Source organism: Musa acuminata, unplaced genomic scaffold (assembly GCF_036884655.1).
Source record: "Musa acuminata AAA Group cultivar baxijiao unplaced genomic scaffold, Cavendish_Baxijiao_AAA HiC_scaffold_108, whole genome shotgun sequence".
Classification (NCBI taxonomy): domain Eukaryota; kingdom Viridiplantae; phylum Streptophyta; class Magnoliopsida; order Zingiberales; family Musaceae; genus Musa; species Musa acuminata.
In genome coordinates this window covers 152,501-160,000 of record NW_027020387.1, presented here as the reverse complement: position 1 = coordinate 160,000, position 7,500 = coordinate 152,501, and positions in this window count along the sequence as shown.

Genomic DNA, 7,500 nt, shown 5'->3' with positions numbered 1-7,500 from the left:
CCCTGCTATACGAAAGCCCCATCCAGCCCTGTGCCACCCGGGGGTTCCAGGGTGCTGAGATGGCTGACGTTTTGCTCCGCTCTCGACGGTCACCGCGCAAACGCAAGAACAGGCCAAAAACTGGCCAAAACGGCCCAAAAAACGGGCCAAAAACTGGCCATTTTTGGCTGCGCGAGCGAGCGGCGAGCGGCGGACAGCGAGCGAAGCGAGAGGCAGCACCGTCCCTGCTATACGAAAGCCCCATCCAGCCCTGTGCCACCCGGGGGGTTCCAGGGTGCTGAGATGGCTGCATTTTGCTCCGCTCACGACGGTCGCCGCGGCACACAAGAACAGCCCAAAAACAGGCCAAAACAGCCCAAAAACGGCCAAAACTGGCCATTTTTGGCTGCGCGAGCGAGCAGCGAGCGGCGGACAGCGAGCGAAGCGAGAGGCAGCACCGTCCCTGCTATACGAAAGCCCCATCCAGCCCTGTGCCACCCGGGGGGTTCCAGGGTGCTGAGATGGCTGACGTTTTGCTCCGCTCACGACGGTCGCCGCGGCACGCAAGAACAGGCCAAAAACTGGCCAAAACAGCCCAAAAACGGGCCAAAACTGGCCATTTTTTGCTGCGCGAGCGAGCGGAGAGCGGCGAACAGCGAGCGAAGCGCGAGGCAGCACCGTCCCTGCTATACGAAAGCCCCATCCAGCCCTGTGCCACCCGGGGGGTTCCAGGGTGCTGAGATGGCTGACATTTTGCTCCGCTCACGACGGTCACCGCGCCACACAAGAACAGCCCAAAAACAGGCCAAAACAGCCCAAAAACGGGCCAAAACTGGCCATTTTGGCTGCGCGAGCGAGCGGCGAGCGGCGAACAGCGAGCGAAGCGAGAGGCAGCACCGTCCCTGCTATACGAAAGCCCCATCCAGCCCTGTGCCACCCGGGGGGTTCCAGGGTGCTGAGATGGCTGACGTTTTGCTCCGCTCACGACGGTCACCGCACCACGCAAGAACAGGCCAAAAACTGGCCAAAACAGCCCAAAAACGGGCCAAAACTGGCCATTTTTGGCTGCGCGAGCGAGCGGCGAGCGGGCGAACAGCGAGCGAAGCGAGAGGCAGCACCGTCCTGCTATAACGAAAGCCCCATCCAGCCCTGTGCCACCCGGGGGGTTCCAGGGTGCTGAGATGGCTGACGTTTTGCTCCGCTCTCGACGGTCACCGCGCAATGCAAGAACAGGCCAAAAACTGGCCAAAACGGCCCAAAAACGGGCCAAAACTGGCCATTTTTGGCTGCGCGAGCGGCGAGCGGCGGACAGCGAGCGAAGCGAGAGGCAGCACCGTCCCTGCTATACGAAAGCCCCATCCAGCCCTGTGCCACCCGGGGGGTTCCAGGGTGCTGAGATGGCTGACGTTTTGCTCCGCTCTCGACGGTCACCGCGCAATGCAAGAACAGGCCAAAAACTGGCCAAAACGGCCCAAAAACGGGCCAAAACTGGCCATTTTTGGCTGCGCGAGCGAGCGGCGAGCGGCGGACAGCGAGCGAAGCGAGAGGCAGCACCGTCCCTGCTATACGAAAGCCCCATCCAGCCCTGTGCCACCCGGGGGGTTCCAGGGTGCTGAGATGGCTGACGTTTTGCTCCGCTCTCGACGGTCACCGCGCAATGCAAGAACAGGCCAAAAACTGGCCAAAACGGCCCAAAAACGGGCCAAAACTGGCCATTTTTGGCTGCACGAGCGAGCGGCGAGCGGCGGACAGCGAGCGAAGCGAGAAGGCAGCACCGTCCCTGCTATACGAAAGCCCCATCCAGCCTGTGCCACCCGGGGGGTTCCAGGGTGCTGAGATGGCTGACGTTTTGCTCCGCTCTCGACGGTCACCGCGCAATGCAAGAACAGGCCAAAAACTGGCCAAAACGGCCCAAAAACGGGCCAAAACTGGCCATTTTTGGCTGCACGAGCGAGCGGCGAGCGGCGGACAGCGAGCGAAGCGAGAGGCAGCACCGTCCCTGCTATACGAAAGCCCATCCAGCCCTGTGCCACCCGGGGGGTTCCAGGGTGCTGAGATGGCTGACTTTTTGCTCCGCTCTCGACGGTCACCGCGCAATGCAAGAACAGGCCAAAAACTGGCCAAAACGGCCCAAAAACGGGCCAAAACTGGCCATTTTTGGCTGCACGAGCGAGCGGCGAGCGGCGGACAGCGAGCGAAGCGAGAGGCAGCACCGTCCCTGCTATACGAAAGCCCCATCCAGCCCTGTGCCACCCGGGGGGGTTCCAGGGTGCTGAGATGGCTGACGTTTTGCTCCGCTCTCGACGGTCACCGCGCAATGCAAGAACAGGCCAAAAACTGGCCAAAAACGGCCCAAAAACGGGCCAAAACTGGCCATTTTTGGCTGCACGAGCGAGCGGCGAGCGGCGGACAGCGAGCGAAGCGAGAGGCAGCACCGTCCCTGCTATACGAAAGCCCCATCCAGCCCTGTGCCACCCGGGGGGTTCCAGGGTGCTGAGATGGCTGACGTTTTGCTCCGCTCTCGACGGTCACCGCGCAATGCAAGAACAGGCCAAAAACTGGCCAAAACGGCCCAAAAACGGGCCAAAACTGGCCATTTTTGGCTGCACGAGCGAGCGGCGAGCGGCGGACAGCGAGCGAAGCGAGAGGCAGCACCGTCCCTGCTATACGAAAGCCCCATCCAGCCCTGTGCCACCCGGGGGGTTCCAGGGTGCTGAGATGGCTGACGTTTTGCTCCGCTCTCGACGGTCACCGCGCAATGCAAGAACAGGCCAAAAACTGGCCAAAACGGCCCAAAAACGGGCCAAAACTGGCCATTTTTGGCTGCACGAGCGAGCGGCGAGCGGCGGACAGCGAGCGAAGCGAGAGGCAGCACCGTCCCTGCTATACGAAAGCCCCATCCAGCCCTGTGCCACCCGGGGGGTTCCAGGGTGCTGAGATGGCTGACGTTTTGCTCCGCTCTCGACGGTCACCGCGCAATGCAAGAACAGGCCAAAAACTGGCCAAAACGGCCCAAAAACGGGCCAAAACTGGCCATTTTTGGCTGCACGAGCGAGCGGCGAGCGGCGGACAGCGAGCGAAGCGAGAGGCAGCACCGTCCCTGCTATACGAAAGCCCCATCCAGCCCTGTGCCACCCGGGGGGTTCCAGGGTGCTGAGATGGCTGACGTTTTGCTCCGCTCTCGACGGTCACCGCGCAATGCAAGAACAGGCCAAAAACTGGCCAAAACGGCCCAAAAACGGGCCAAAACTGGCCATTTTTGGCTGCACGAGCGAGCGGCGAGCGGCGGACAGCGAGCGAAGCGAGAGGCAGCACCGTCCCTGCTATACGAAAGCCCCATCCAGCCCTGTGCCACCCGGGGGGTTCCAGGGTGCTGAGATGGCTGACGTTTTGCTCCGCTCTCGACGGTCACCGCGCAATGCAAGAACAGGCCAAAAACTGGCCAAAACGGCCCAAAAACGGGCCAAAACTGGCCATTTTTGGCTGCACGAGCGAGCGGCGAGCGGCGGACAGCGAGCGAAGCGAGAGGCAGCACCGTCCCTGCTATACGAAAGCCCCATCCAGCCCTGTGCCACCCGGGGGGTTCCAGGGTGCTGAGATGGCTGACGTTTTGCTCCGCTCTCGACGGTCACCGCGCAATGCAAGAACAGGCCAAAAACTGGCCAAAACGGCCCAAAAACGGGCCAAAACTGGCCATTTTTGGCTGCACGAGCGAGCGGCGAGCGGCGGACAGCGAGCGAAGCGAGAGGCAGCACCGTCCCTGCTATACGAAAGCCCCATCCAGCCCTGTGCCACCCGGGGGGTTCCAGGGTGCTGAGATGGCTGACGTTTTGCTCCGCTCTCGACGGTCACCGCGCAATGCAAGAACAGGCCAAAAACTGGCCAAAACGGCCCAAAAACGGGCCAAAACTGGCCATTTTTGGCTGCACGAGCGAGCGGCGAGCGGCGGACAGCGAGCGAAGCGAGAGGCAGCACCGTCCCTGCTATACGAAAGCCCCATCCAGCCCTGTGCCACCCGGGGGGTTCCAGGGTGCTGAGATGGCTGACGTTTTGCTCCGCTCTCGACGGTCACCGCGCAATGCAAGAACAGGCCAAAAACTGGCCAAAACGGCCCAAAAACGGGCCAAAACTGGCCATTTTTGGCTGCACGAGCGAGCGGCGAGCGGCGGACAGCGAGCGAAGCGGGAGGCAGCACCGTCCCTGCTATACGAAAGCCCCATCCAGCCCTGTGCCACCCGGGGGGTTCCAGGGTGCTGAGATGGCTGACGTTTTGCTCCGCTCTCGACGGTCACCGCGCAATGCAAGAACAGGCCAAAAACTGGCCAAAACGGCCCAAAAACGGGCCAAAACTGGCCATTTTTGGCTGCACGAGCGAGCGGCGAGCGGCGGACAGCGAGCGAAGCGAGAGGCAGCACCGTCCCTGCTATACGAAAGCCCCATCCAGCCCTGTGCCACCCGGGGGGTTCCAGGGTGCTGAGATGGCTGACGTTTTGCTCCGCTCTCGACGGTCACCGCGCAATGCAAGAACAGGCCAAAAACTGGCCAAAACGGCCCAAAAACGGGCCAAACTGGCCATTTTTGGCTGCGCGAGCGAGCGGCGAGCGGCGGACAGCGAGCGAAGCGAGAGGCAGCACCGTCCCTGCTATACGAAAGCCCCATCCAGCCCTGTGCCACCCGGGGGTTCCAGGGTGCTGAGATGGCTGACGTTTTGCTCCGCTCTCGACGGTCACCGCGCAATGCAAGAACAGGCCAAAACTGGCCAAAACGGCCCAAAAACGGGCCAAAACTGGCCATTTTTGGCTGCACGAAGCGAGCGGCGAGCGGCGGACAGCGAGCGAAGCGAGAGGCAGCACCGTCCCTGCTATTACGAAAGCCCCATCCAGCCCTGTGCCACCCGGGGGGTTCCAGGGTGCTGAGATGGCTGACGTTTTGCTCCGCTCTCGACGGTCACCGCGCAATGCAAGAACAGGCCAAAAACTGGCCAAAACGGCCAAAAACGGGCCAAAACTGGCCATTTTTGGCTGCAACGAGCGAGCGGCGAGCGGCGGACAGCGAGCGAAGCGAGAGGCAGCACCGTCCCTGCTATACGAAAGCCCCATCCAGCCTGTGCCACCCGGGGGGTTCCAGGGTGCTGAGATGGCTGACGTTTTGCTCCGCTCTCGACGGTCACCGCGCAATGCAAGAACAGGCCAAAAACTGGCCAAAACGGCCCAAAAACGGGCCAAAACTGGCCATTTTTGGCTGCACGAGCGAGCGGCGAGCGGCGGACAGCGAGCGAAGCGAGAGGCAGCACCGTCCCTGCTATACGAAAGCCCCATCCAGCCTGTGCCACCCGGGGGGTTCCAGGGTGCTGAGATGGCTGACGTTTTGCTCCGCTCTCGACGGTCACCGCGCAATGCAAGAACAGGCCAAAAACTGGCCAAAACGGCCCAAAAACGGCCAAAACTGGCCATTTTTGGCTGCGCGAGCGAGCGGCGAGCGGCGGACAGCGAGCGAAGCGAGAGGCAGCACCGTCCCTGCTATACGAAAGCCCCATCCAGCCCTGTGCCACCCGGGGGGTTCCAGGGTGCTGAGATGGCTGACGTTTGCTCCGCTCTCGACGGTCACCGCGCAATGCAAGAACAGGCCAAAAACTGGCCAAAACGGCCCAAAAACGGGCCAAAACTGGCCATTTTTGGCTGCACGAGCGAGCGGCGAGCGGCGGACAGCGAGCGAAGCGAGAGGCAGCACCGTCCCTGCTATACGAAAGCCCCATCCAGCCCTGTGCCACCCGGGGGGTTTCCAGGGTGCTGAGATGGCTGACGTTTTGCTCCGCTCTCGACGGTCACCGCGGCAATGCAAGAACAGGCCAAAAAACTGGCCAAAACGGCCCAAAAACGGGCCAAAACTGGCCATTTTTGGCTGCACGAGCGAGCGGCGAGCGGCGGACAGCGAGCGAAGCGAGAGGCAGCACCGTCCCTGCTATACGAAAGCCCCATCCAGCCCTGTGCCACCCGGGGGGTTCCAGGGTGCTGAGATGGCTGACGTTTTGCTCCGCTCTCGACGGTCACCGCGCAATGCAAGAACAGGCCAAAAACTGGCCAAAACGGCCCAAAAAACGGGCCAAAACTGGCCATTTTTGGCTGCACGAGCGAGCGGCGAGCGGCGGACAGCGAGCGAAGCGAGAGGCAGCACCGTCCCTGCTATACGAAAGCCCCATCCAGCCCTGTGCCACCCGGGGGGTTCCAGGGTGCTGAGATGGCTGACGTTTTGCTCCGCTCTCGACGGTCACCGCGCAATGCAAGAACAGGCCAAAAACTGGCCAAAACGGCCCAAAAACGGGCCAAAACTGGCCATTTTTGGCTGCGCGAGCGAGCGGCGAGCGGCGGACAGCGAGCGAAGCGAGAGGCAGCACCGTCCCTGCTATACGAAAGCCCCATCCAGCCCTGTGCCACCCGGGGGGTTCCAGGGTGCTGAGATGGCTGACGTTTTGCTCCGCTCTCGACGGTCACCGCGCAATGCAAGAACAGGCCAAAAACTGGCCAAAACGGCCCAAAAACGGGCCAAAACTGGCCATTTTTGGCTGCACGAGCGAGCGGCGAGCGGCGGACAGCGAGCGAAGCGAGAGGCAGCACCGTCCCTGCTATACGAAAGCCCCATCCAGCCCTGTGCCACCCGGGGGGGTTCCAGGGTGCTGAGATGGCTGACGTTTTGCTCCGCTCTCGACGGTCACCGCGCAATGCAAGAACAGGCCAAAAACTGGCCAAAAACGGCCCAAAAACGGGCCAAAACTGGCCATTTTTGGCTGCACGAGCGAGCGGCGAGCGGCGGACACAGCGAGCGAAGCGAGAGGCAGCACCGTCCCTGCTATACGAAAGCCCCATCCAGCCCTGTGCCACCCGGGGGGTTCCAGGGTGCTGAGATGGCTGACGTTTTGCTCCGCTCTCGACGGTCACCGCGCAATGCAAGAACAGGCCAAAAACTGGCCAAAACGGCCCAAAAACGGGCCAAAACTGGCCATTTTTGGCTGCACGAGCGAGCGGCGAGCGGCGGACAGCGAGCGAAGCGAGAGGCAGCACCGTCCCTGCTATACGAAAGCCCCATCCAGCCCTGTGCCACCCGGGGGGTTCCAGGGTGCTGAGATGGCTGACGTTTTGCTCCGCTCTCGACGTCACCGCGCAATGCAAGAACAGGCCAAAAACTGGCCAAAACGGCCCAAAAACGGCCAAAACTGGCCATTTTTGGCTGCAACGAGCGAGCGGCGAGCGGCGGACAGCGAGCGAAGCGAGAGGCAGCACCGTCCCTGCTATACGAAAGCCCCATCCAGCCCTGTGCCACCCGGGGGGTTCCAGGGTGCTGAGATGGCTGACGTTTTGCTCCGCTCTCGACGGTCACCGCGCAATGCAAGAACAGGCCAAAAACTGGCCAAAACGGCCCAAAAACGGGCCAAAACTGGCCATTTTTGGCTGCACGAGCGAGCGGCGAGCGGCGGACAGCGAGCGAAGCGAGAGGCCAGCACCGTCCCTGCTATACGAAAGCCCC